The sequence below is a fragment of the Drosophila ananassae genome, chromosome XL (assembly GCF_017639315.1).
Source record: "Drosophila ananassae strain 14024-0371.13 chromosome XL, ASM1763931v2, whole genome shotgun sequence".
In the NCBI taxonomy this organism is placed as follows: Eukaryota; Metazoa; Arthropoda; class Insecta; order Diptera; family Drosophilidae; genus Drosophila; species Drosophila ananassae.
Window position 1 is genome coordinate 14,086,106 of NC_057931.1, and position 13,284 is coordinate 14,099,389.

Below are 13,284 nucleotides of genomic sequence, written 5' to 3' on the forward strand. Positions count from 1 at the left end.
TCAAACAGAATGCAGAATCCTAATTATATTGAATAAGCAACAAATTAACAAAAAATAAACAACAAAACAAAACAATTTTCAGCCACAGATCGAACCGAAATGAAAGACTTAAACTGCTGGAAAAGTTAATAATTAAATCTATAATTCAAAAATCATTCATATGCATTAACTACAAATTTACAACAAAATACAGAAACAGAACACATACAACACACAACAAGAAACTAAAACAACTAAACTAAAAACAAATTACAATTAAATTTAAATAATAAACACAAGAAATTCTTTGCAGGTCTATTATATAGTGAACAGTGTTGCCATTTGATACGATTTTTTCCACAAATAAAACACATTTGATATAAAAATATATATTACTATATATACCTTATATTCCGAATCGAATGGAATTTTTTGTAATTTTGATAGAAACATTCAAACAAATAAAAACGAACAAACAAAAACTGTGCGAAAGAAACGTGTTACGAAAACTATGAGAAATAAATGCAAGAAATGCCTAAGAAAAATGAAAACAATGTTTTTTCTTTTTTAATTATATAATTATAATATAGAAAAACGAATTATTTCAAATCTTTTCATGAAACGTAGGGAATGGTACCTCTCCGACCCTACTGGTCGGTTATATGGCTTTTATAGTTAATTTTCTAAAAATCCAAAGTATGATAATAGGATATCCGATATTTTCGATATATATGTAATCCGATATATACATGACAGGGTATATCAACTTCGGCTCCACTCGAAGCAGTGTTGTAAAGCTCCAATTGATTCAGTAGGCCTTGACACTACGAAATATTTGGTATATAAGCAGGTTCTGTTTGTTCAAGAATCAGTTCTTGCCCAGCCTCAAAGTAGTTAGGACCTCATTTTTTATTTTTTTTTCATATTATTTTTTTATTATTTTAAATTATTTTATTTAAGATTTATTCAATCACGATCCATTGCTATCAAAAAAAGAAGAAGCTGCAGATGATTTTTTGCTGTTTCTTATTTTTTCTCCTTATTTTATGTTTAAAAAAATATTTTTTTTACTTTAATTATTTTTTACTTAAGAAGAAGCAATCGTCTTCAGTTTCTTCTTTCTTTGGTTTCAAAGAAACGTAACTTAGTCATCTTAGCCTCATTTCCTATTTTAATTTACTCCCCAATTTTATAATTGATTTATTTGGGTTGTCCTCCGTATTTTATATAAAAAAAATTATTTATTTTTTTACTAAAGAAGAATCAGTCGTTTTCAGTTTCTTCTTTCTTTGGTTTCAAAGAAACATGATTGCCGCACGCTTAAGTCTACAGTAGTACGGCATTGAAGTCTAGAATCCTTATTTTGATTTATCCACCTATTTAATTTAATGATTTATTGTTTCGGAGCCCTCTGAAAGTGGGTTCTACTTACGACGCATATAATGCTCTGGTACAATTGTTTTATTAATATTTTTTTTATTATATTTTGAGCTTCAATGGCAATATAATTCCTTGTTTACTTTGTTTAATTTTAATTGAATAAGTGAATTTTAATTAATATTAATTTTTTCCTTTTTAACTTTTAAAGCTTACGGGATTTATAAAACTATTTGTATTCACCAACTTACTTTTTGGTTTATATATTTTTGCGGTGAATCGCGATGGTCTCCAGTAGCTTAGACCAAATTGAGTTCGTCTCTTATTATTTCTATTACTTTATTATTATTTATTATTTTATTTATTTATACTTTATTTATTATACATGAGGTTTAGAAAAAATACCTTAAACATCAACCTAGAATTCCTTAAACTTCAGGAGCAGATGCTTAAATATGAGGTGTTCAGGCGAACCTAGACTGAACCAAGACTAGCAACACAGGAGGAGCTGGAGCAGCTGGCCATATCAGAGGATGCCCAAACCTGTGGAAATGAAAGGGCTGAAACCTAAGAATTCGTGAGTAACTTGAAATTTGGATGCCAACGCCAGAAACTCATCTTAAACTTTAGTTCCAGGGCCTTCAACTTCACACCAATGCGCCAGATCTCGTCCAGAGCCTGCTCCTGGCTGAGAATGTGCATGTCCGCAACCGGATGACTGGCTGGACATTCATTACCAGGTATTGGGACTTCGGAGCTCTTCGACTACTTCCACGCCGGACTGTAGCGCGAGACGGATCCGAAGGCGGAAAGGATAGGTGGCCAGGAAGACAGACAGTCCAGCTGGAGGCCATGACGTGTTGCAGTGATGAGACATGTCCCTTTTAAGGATATATACTCTTGATAAGGATGCCCTCCTAAGTCTATATATGGATCGACAAGGATAAGGTTTCCTTTCCGGCTAGAATCAGTTACTGTCTTCCACTAGTGAGGACCAAATATTTTGGATTTATTTATTTCTAAAATAGTGAAAATAGTGGAATGGGGGTTTTAACCTTCTATTGAAACCAAAAAAAGAGGAAACTGCAGATGAGATATGAAGGGCCTGCTGTCCCCCAAAGTTTTATAGTCTATAGTAAAGTTTTTATTATAGAATATAACTGTCTTCGAGTGACAGCAGTCCTTTCGGATTTCCTCTACAGTTTCTTCTTTTTTTGATTCCAATGAAACTTAATTCTGTCATACTTTGGCGAATCGCGGTAAACTGGTCTGATACATTGGAGCCTAACCTCCTTCCTTATTTTAATCTATTCCCCAAGTTTATTTTTCATTTGGTCAAGCCAAAGCCCGTTGGAGTACTTTCTTATTTCGCTGGCAAGTGAAGTGATGGAGTGATCTACGTCGTGGTCTGTGTCCTGGGAGCACTGAAGAAGTAAATATAGTATACAGCTCCACACCCAAGGAGCCCGAGTTTAGGCAGAGCAACCTGATAGTCCTTGGAAGGAGCCGAGTCTTCATTGAGTGTGCGTGTGAAGAGTGTGTGAAGAGACATCTTCGACCCTCTTAAGGATATAAACTCTTGATATGGATGTCCTGGGTCGATATAAGGATGTCTGTCCGCCTGACTGTTTTTTACGCCAACTAGTCTCTTATTATTAAATAAATAAACTTCAAACTTTTCACACATACTTATTTTCTTTCTCGGTATATAAGTCGAAATGGCGAGGATCGAACTGCCATATCCTATAGCTCAGGGATATAGCTAAAGTATAGCTGCCATATAACTGAACGACTGGAAATGTAACTTTCGCGATTCTGCAGATTCATATCACAGCAGATTCAATACTGAATTATTTTGCGATATATATTCCTGATCTCACAAATAATTCTCCACATATCTGCAAGGCTTTCCTTTCTTGTCTAAGATTTCTACATTCTCAAACATTGTTTTTGAATTGTTGTTGAATTTGTTTTTACTTCTTGTTTACTACTTGTGTTAAGAATTAAACACAATTGTCTCTGAGTAACAGCAGTTCTTCCGAAGGTTCCACCATTCTTCTATTATGAATTAAGAATTATGATTCGATAAATTGAGAATTATATTCGCATTTTATGTCCATTGAGCCCAAAGTGCATGGGATGAAATAAAATTAGTGTTGAAAAGATTTCATTGAATGAGTAGGCCTTGAAAGTAATATCGAAATGTTTGGTATATAAGAGGGTTTCGGTTCCTCCTAACATCAGTTCCTGCCTGCCTTCGAAGCAGCGAGGTTCTCACTTTATTCCTTTTATTTAATTTAATTTATTTTTTGGCTTTATAATTTTTTTCTATTATTTGAGTAATATGGGAAATATTTTGCGCTTTCAAATAATTTCATGCTGAATTATTCCCCCTGATTTTCTAATTTTATTTTATTTTATTTATAATTGTTGCATTTGATCAGTTCCACTGCAGTGGGAAAAAAGAAACTGCAGATGAGATACGAAGGGCTGCTGTTACTCGAAGACTATACTGTGTCTTCGGGTACTCGAAGACTATTCTTTTGTCTACGAGTAACAGCAGTCCTACGAATCTCTTCTCCGGTTATTTCTTTTTTTTGTTGCAGTGGAACCTAATTCCCTCACGCTTTGGCTTCTCGCGGTCCTTAATTAAATTTACTCCCCAATTTTATTTTTGAATAAGTGTGGGTTCTTATCCTTGTTTCATATTAAATAATAATTTTGCTATTATTTTAATTTGTATTTATTTAAGAATCATGACAATGGTCTCTGAGTAACAGCAGTCCTTCCTGACATCTTAAGTTTATTCTTCAATGGACCATTCTTCACGTTTTGCTCTACTGTAGAACGGCATTGGAGCCTAGAATCCTTATTTTTTATTATTTTATTTAAACTATTTAAATTGACGAGAAGTTGTTCGCTACTAGCTTCCACCACAAACTGCATGATGGGCTTTCATGTCTTAACTTTTCCTTACTTCCCGAGTCGTTTGTGTTCTCCTAAAATAACTATTTAACATTATTCAGCAACATTATATTCATTTTATTATTTATTTATTTTATATAATTTTTATTTTTAATTTAATCCGAATACATGGTTCTCGAAAACCACGGCCAGGCTCTGTATTACCACGGTAGACTTTCTTCTGAATGTTATGCTGATGTCCTTAATATTTCACTAACCATTTAAACTATTCCTGATGAAGACCTTATCGACGACCGCCATTTGATTTATCATTAGCCAGTATTATTCATTCATATCATGTATCATTGGGCCTAATCAATAGACCTTGAAGAGCAGCCTGAGGAAAATTACTTACGAAGGTTGTTGCCAGTCTCATATCTGCATACATGGAGTATAGTGTTGAAAAGATTTCATTGAATGAGTAGGCCTTGAAAGTAATTTCGAATTATTTTCTATTTAAGAGGTTTTCTGTTCCTCCCAGAATCAGTTACTGCCTGCCATCATGGCAGTGAGGTTCTCACTTTACTCCTTTTTATTTTTTGGTTTTTATTATTTTCCCTTTGATTCCATGAGTAATCAATAAAGCAAATCTTTTGGGATTTCAAATAATTTCATCCTGAATTCTTCCTCCTGATTTTCTTATTTATTTATTTCATTTTATTTTATTTATAATTCTTGCATTTGATCAGTTCCACTGCAGTGGGAAAAAAAGAAACTGCAGATGAGATGCGAAGGGCTGCTGTTACTCGAGGACTATACTGCTGTCTTCGGGTACTCGAAGACTATTCTTCTGTCTACGAGTAACAGCAGTCCTACGAATCTCTTCTCCGGTGTCTTCTTTTTTTTTGTTGCAGTGGAACCTAATTCCCTCACGCTTTGGCTACTCGCGGTTCTTATTTAAATTTATTCTAATTTAAAAAATAATTTCGTTTTTATTTTAATCCAGTTCGAGACTCCAACATCTTGGCGAGTCCAGCATTTTCAGGGTGCAGAACAGTACTTTCTGGGACTCGTAGAAATACACCGCAATTTCTTGGATTCGAAGTGCAGTGTGTTCTGCTTATGACGCGTATATTGCTCTGGATGGTGTTTTCTTAATATTTTTATACCCTTGCAGAGGGTATTATAATTTTGGTCAAAAGTGTGCAACGCAGTGAAGGAGACACTCCGACCCTATAAAGTATATATATTCTTGATTAGGATCATCTCCTGAGTCGATATTTGCATGTCCGTCTGTCCGTCTGTCTGTCTTTTTCTACGCAAACTAGTCTCGGTCGACTATATCCTATAGCTGCGATATAACTGATTGATCGGAAATGCCATAACTTGGTTGTTTTTCAAGTAAGAAGAATGGGAGTCGTCTTTGGGCAAAATAATTCGACATGCCAAATTTCATAGTGATCGGCCAACTATATACGATCCGCTATATATCTAATAATATAAGATGAGTGGCGCCACCTAGCGGACTGCGACTCAACTGCAAGGGTATATCAACTTCGGCTCCGCCCGAAGTTAGCTTTCCTTTCTTGTTTAATATAAAATGGTTAATAATAATATAATAAGATAAGAATTGGACAAGATTCAATTCGAAAAGGAGTGCCGTATTAACTTTCTATAAATTTGACAGAAAAGCAGAAGTCAGTTATTTTGCGGTTTAGAAATACAGAAAGATTATTAACCACATCTATTATATGATATGATATGGTAGATACATAGTAATATATATGATTGCTATCATAACTACATAAATTTGTTTAGTGGATCTCTATTTCGACCACATAATTATAAAACAATTATAATCAGCTAGTAATTGGAATACCTGCGATAATAATGGGATTTCCTTGCTGCTTGAGTTTTTTTTAAAAAGAAATTTAATGAAACCTACTTAATGATCGAAAAATGGCTTGGGAAAAGTATTAGAAGAGATATCATAAGAGCGAACGTAGAGATAGACCAGATTTTAATGGGCTCCCCTTGCCAAAACTCCAAAATCAATAAGGAAATGAAGTCTCAAATCCCGTTTGCGGATTTGAACATATTGGTCGGATAGGGTCAAAGGGCAGCTTGGAATTAGGGGCGATGCGGTAATGAGAGATCCAACACCTTGGCCTGCGGCAGCTGTTTCCGTTTTGAGTCCTTGCCAAATTTTTGGCACCCAGACAGACCCGTAAATCATATTACTGCGGCATCGTCTTGTGGACTTTACGCCAATTGAACTCCTCTACGCCTGCAGTTCCTGTACCCCCTCACCCACACCCACACCCACACCCACACCACCACCCACACCCAGCCGTGTGTGTTTTTGATTTTGGCAACCCTTGCGGCATTTGGCTAACCCTTTCCGTTCAGCCAGCTCCAATATTTATTTGCCTATGTACACGCACGACGGTGTCGCCGGGAGCGGCCAAAACGGAAGGAGTTTGATATTCTAATGGCTTCTCCTGCGGGCAGGGAGGGGATGGGGTTGGCGATGGCGATGGCGATGGCGCCTAGAATTCGGATTGGGGCAAACGTGCATATGCAACCGAATGTGGCAATGGCTTCATATACTCACTTGCCCTGATGCGAGGCACAGTGGGTGTTATTTGTTGCCTACAAAGAAGTTTGTTTTAAGTTTTTAATATTTATGTTTTTTAAAGAAGGGTTTTCTACTTAAGGAAGGAGGAATATGTAATTTTTAGTGAAAATAAAAAAGTTAATAAAAATGTAATTGGTAGATCAGGTGCTTTTGTTATTTATTATATATATTTATTTATATATATTAATATTTATTTGATTTTAAATATATTTTTGGACTAAAAACTTAATTACATAAATATATTCTTTAAAAGACATCAAAATATATTAAACGGACCAAACTTTAGTTAACATTTAAAAAAAAAAGATTATATGATTTTATTTAAATTCCTTTAGTAAACTTTTAACTTTTATAAGAATTTTAAAAGTTTTAGAAACTTTATTTTCTTCAATGCATTTTTATAGATTTTTATTTAAATAATATTCATAAATTACATTTTTGTCCTAATTATGGCCTCTTTTTTCCTGTGCCATTCCACAGTACTCCACCCCAACACCCCCACGCTGTCGGACGCAAACACCTTTACATTGCGGCGAACAAGCAATCCTTGCAAATTTACGCATTTTAATGGCCGGCTCCGAGCTGACCAGGACCTGCGCTTGGATTCTGCGATGTCGCAATGCCTGCGTTGGCGGTGGCGTCGGCGCTGGCGCTGGCAGAGGCCCAACTTTGGCTCTGGCTCTGGGGTCTATAATTTTGAGTTTCCTTTCTCCAAAAAAAAGGGGGGCATTTTTTGGGGGGAAGGGGACACACGCACTGGCTGCCCACTGGCCGAGCGGATGTAAGAAGAAGAAGGAGCATAGAGCAATGGAAGAAGAAGAACAAGATGCAGATAAAGGGAAAGGGTTGCTCTCCGTGCGTGCGTGCATGTGTGTGTGTGAGGGTTTGCTTGGCAGGCATTTTATTTATGCTGCGTGGTCGTTTCTTTGTGACCCCTTTCTCTCGCTTGCTCTCTCTATGTCCTTTACCCACACTCTCTTCCTGAGCTTGTTGTAGTTATTGTGCTTTTTTAAATTGGCAGTGCCAGCGGGCGGATCAGCACCGCTCTCCCACCGCCGCTCTCTGGCCCCCTGCTCCCCCTTCCACCCGCTCATCAGCGAGTCTCGGGAATCTTTAACTCGTTCGTGCGTTTCGCTGTCCAGCTCCAGCTTCCTCTTTTTTTCGGTTTTCCCTTTTTTGTTGTTGGTAATGCTGGCCAGTAGGGGGGCTTAATTTAAGCGGGTTTTATTTTTTCTCAATTTCTCTTGCCCTGCCACTCTTTCTCTTTCTCTCTCACTCTCACTTTCACTCTCTTTTTTTTGGTTTTACATGCTTTTTTGTGTTTTTTATTTGATTTTATTTAGTATTTTTACTTTTTTAAGGGGTTGACTGTGCGTATGCGTGTGCGCGAGTGTGTGTGTGTGTGAATCTCGTTATGTTGTCTTTTGTTTGAAATGTCCGCTGTCCGCTGCAGCAGCGCTGTAACGGCGCAGTCGGCGTCTTCTATTGTAACTCTTTCCTTTTACTTTATTTTTGTTTTTCTATAGAATTTTGTATACAATGTATTTTTTTTTGTTTTGTTTTAATTTTTTTTGTGCGCTTCTGTTGTCTTCGTCTAAGTTAAACAATTTTAATTGAATTTTTACAAAAATAGGGGAAGCTTTCATTCAGGAAGAAGGAGGTGAGGGTTTAGGGGTCGGCACGTGTAAACAAATAATTTTTCGGATAACGAGAGGATGTGGGGTTAGGTTTTAAGAAAATGTATTGCCTACTTTTTGGGGCAGCCTTTTCATATTGTTCGAAGTTTACTTAATGTGAAGAAAATTTTTAAGGACTTAAATACTGTTTATTATAAACATGATTTTGCCTATAAAATTGAGCAACGCACTAAAGGTGACATATCGGATTTATTCATATATGTTTATTCTTGATCAGGATCATTTCCTTTCTTTTCATTACCTTTCTACGCGAAATTCATATCAGATGACTTTTTTCTTAGTTTATCTTAATTTAGTTCCGTTATTTTATTAGCCTTCCTTTTTAAAAAGTTAAATACAATAAATTAAAAATAAAGTTGGTGTAAAAAATTCATATAAAGAATATAATGGCAATTTAAAGGAAAGCTTACTCAGGGCGGATCCGAAATTAATAAGACCTTGCAGTTAAGTAGAAGTTTAAATTATCGGATCGGATATACTGATCAGATCTAAATGTTCGATTATTCATCAATTTACTAAAAAAGAAATCACAGGACGTGATTCTTATTAAGAGTATATATAATTGATAGGGTTGGGTATGTCTTTTTCACTGTGTTGTAGACTTTTTACCAAAATTATAATACTCTCTGCAAGGTTATATAAAGAAAACTACCGCATATAATCGTTATAATTTAAGTTAATAAACAAAAAAAACAGCAAGAGCCTTTGGATTTGAAGTTCAAAGTACTATAAAAATATTCATAAAATCATTCAACAAGATAAAATCATTACATACGTGGTAAGTAGATCCGTAATGAACTCCGAAATTAATAAATCAAAAATAAAATTAGTTAATAAATTGTGTGGTAAATGTTACAAGGCATTTTAATCCAACAAAGTAAAATCTGGCTCCATAGAAACTAATGAAGCTGATTAACTCCAACTATAATAATAACAAATGCGACAAAAATAAAAAATTATCAAAAGTAATTATTAAAAGTAAGCACAAAAAAGCTCCATAGAAGAACCGAAGGTCATCAGTATCAAATTATTCGAAAGCCCAAAACATTTATTTTATTAGTCACGAAATCATAGGAAAAAACTTAAAAAAATTAAATAAAATAAAATAATTAAATTTAATAAACGGAAAAATATGAGGTCCTAACTGCCTTGAAGGCGGTCAGTAACCAATTCTCGCAGTAACAGAACCTGCTTATATAGGAAATATTTCCGAAGAATTCCCTACTTTCAGGGCCTACTCACTTGGATGTTTTCAACACTGCTTCGGTGTGCGCAGTGATTTTCCAACACTGCTTGCTATGAAATGACACTTTATGTTATATCCGGATCCGATATGTATCCCACATATCAGATTTTATTTTTAACCAATTTACTATAATAAGAATCTGAAAGCATCACGAAGGTTATAACGAAGGTTATAACTTATAAGGATTAGTCGATTAAATCGACGTATTTCCGCTAAAGTACTGAGTGTTCAAAACAGTTTTAGAAGAGAAAAGATAAGCAATAATTGACTCTTAAATTTAATCGAAACTATATCGTTTTTAAAATATTTAGCTGGATTTTGGGACACATATTCAATAAAAATTAGACATTAAAATGAAAATTTTCCAGGAAATGCGTCAATAAATGTTCACTTTATGGGGTCGGAGAAAGGGGATCGCAACCCTGTTACATCCTTTATCACGGATAAAGCTCTACGAGTACCGCATAATAACCTTAAATATAATATTTCTAATTTTAATTTTTCTAGTAACTAATCAACAACGAAAACTTTCAACCAATTATCAAATTAGTGCTTTTTGTTTAGGTGGTTGGGCGAAAAACACTCGTATGTCAGCCAGCTACTAGAGAGGTAGTGCTTTTAAGGATATATGTATTGGTATTGGCAACCATTCAGCAGCATCCGGAAACCTATTGGAGACCCATTGCCATGACAAATGATGCAAATTTAATTGGCAAAAGGCATCCAGTTGGCCAAAGACGGTGGACGAAATGTGAGCGAAAGGCGAGTGTCCTTTGATATTTAATATGTTTAAATATGCGCAGCCCTTTCGAGCGTGTCAGCAGAAAGAAAAAACAAGAAAGCAAGGAAAGGACACGCCTGGACTTGCATATGGAGTCCAGGACCTGCGATGTCCTGCCTCGATGTATAGTTGAAAACATCAGCAAAAGTCCAAAGCGAAACTCATTCAAACGAAACGAAATGAAACGAATTCAATTGACGACGAGGACGAAGCTGGAATAATGCCAATGAAGAGTAAAGTAGATCGATAGATAGCCCACTCACACACACATCGGCGCTCGCATATGTGGCCATCATGTGTGACTCAGGGGGTGGCGGTGGGTGGTGTACGGTGGACGGTGGGCGGTGGGAAGCGGCGACGGGGTTGACTAGAGATCGTAATGCAAACTGTCAGAATGCGTAACTCAATTTACAATTTTCCCTTTTCCGCCTTCTTCCTCGCAACAAAAGAAAAGCTCCTTTTTCGGCGGTGTGGGTGGGGGTAGGTGGGGGCGGCCAGGCTGAATTAAAAGAAAATGGAAAATGCTAAAAAAAAGGAAGGCAAGAACTGGACTTTGGCCGTGTCCTTGCTGCAGGGTTGAGAGCCAGCCGGCCAGCTAGCCAGCCAGCCGTCTCTTTTTCGCCAAAACCCACCCCCCGCACCCCCATCCCCTGTGATAAAGACACCCAAGTGTGCGTAGCGTGTGTCAGGATAAAAAAGAGAAAAAAAAATAAATAAAAAGGACAATGGTGTGGGCAAGTGGGTGGTCAGCAGCTCAGGGCAGGCTTTTTGTTTCGCACGAATCCTTTCGCCAGCAAAAAAAAAGAAGCGAAATATATAAAAAAAAAACAGCAACAACAACAACACACACAACGAAAACGAAAGTGAACAAAAATGTAACAAAATATGTGGGTGGATGGGGGTAGAGTGAGTCCTTGGGAGGGGTATGATGCAAGGAAAAGTGAAAAATACTATACACAAAAATTACAGTGAAGATCATCAAGAAATATCACAAATTAATAAAATCATATATATTTCTGCCCTTAAATGTAACTTCTGTATACTTTCCCTTAACTTTTGCTTCAAGAAAACGATAATTTGTGATAAAAAAAAATAGTTTTTAATATTTTTCTTATTTAACTTTATTTCATTCAAGCGATATACTTTCAATGGTTTAGACTCTGTTATTCCACAATTTCTTAAAGAGACTTTTAGAAAATAAAATTATTTCTTCTTAATAATTTGAATTTTTATAAATTAATTTAACTTAGTTCCTTTATTTAGTTATATGTACATATTTTTAATAGATTTTCAAAGCCAGCATTTGTGAATAAAATATTTTATAAATGTTCAGTAAAATATGTTTTTAATTATTTTAATTTTAATGAAGATTTTAGAAGCTCTTATTATATCATTAAATGAACAAATTGAAAAAGGGACAAAAAAGGTTTAATAAATTGAAAATCAATTCAAATACAATTTACCTAAAATATTTAAATCAGATTTGTGGCCAAATGTTAGTTTTTTGGCCTTCAATTTATTTAAATTTTTTGAGGCTAAAAGTTAATCTAAGTTAAAATAAGACTAAAATAATCGTAAAAAAGGCACTGAAGAATATTTCCTATATAGCTCCTTCTGAGTATTTACTGTACTCACCCACACACACACACACACTACAGGCACAACGCATAAGGTTCGTTTGGGCAATTGGCTCTGGCCAGCAACGTAACCCCTTGGCATCCTTGCCACCTCACCGTCCCCCCACCTCCTTGCAAGCAAACGCCTGAAAAGTCCTTCCTACCCTTTCTTTGGCGTTTTTTGTTGAATTTTTTTTGGCGATGTTTGCCAAGCGTGCAGAAAAGCTGACCAGCACAAAAAAAAAGTGAAATGGAAGCAAAGAAAGCGGCAAGCAGCAAGGAGCAGGGAGAAAGGAGTAAGAAGGACCAAATTATATAGAAAACACACACAGCAGCAGCAGCAACAACAACAGGGGCCGAGCACACATAAAAAACGAGCCAAAAATCTCTAAAAAGACGAAGCAAAAAAGTAAGAAAGAGGGGGACGGGGGACGAGGATGGGCAAGGTGGTGGGGGGTGGGTAGGTGAAAGGGGTGAGAGTGAAAGTGCCCAAAAGGGTTACCAGAAATTGCGTCGGCAAAAAAAACACACACAAAAAGGAAAGTGGAGGAAAAAGCAGCAAAGAAATGTAAAGAAAATTACGAAATCACCCCCTTTGGCCAGGCTTACATGCTTACAGTTATTACCATGATAAGGTGGACAGATTGCCAATAGAGGGGAGTGGGAGGACAGGCGCGTCCTGGCTAGTGTCCTGGTAGTGGCTGGTGTGGCATGCAACTTGCCCGCGAATCACGGCTTATCTCTCTCTAGGCCGGAAATGAGTTGTGCCACAAGCGCAAGTTGCAAGTTTACGACTCAGGACTGTCAGATTTTAGGGTCCAGGACGAAGAAAAACAGTTGGGGCTGTCCTTTAGCAAAATAACTCATTTTTTTGTAAGAAAAAAGGCTTTCTATTAAGAAACATAAAAAAGTAATACTATTTTTTAATTCTCACTTTTAAATAACAAAGATCGTAACGTCTCTTGATTTTAATTATGAGTTCAAATTAAATAATAAAATTGTTTTTTATTCTTATCTAATAAAATATTAATTCTAAATGAATAAAT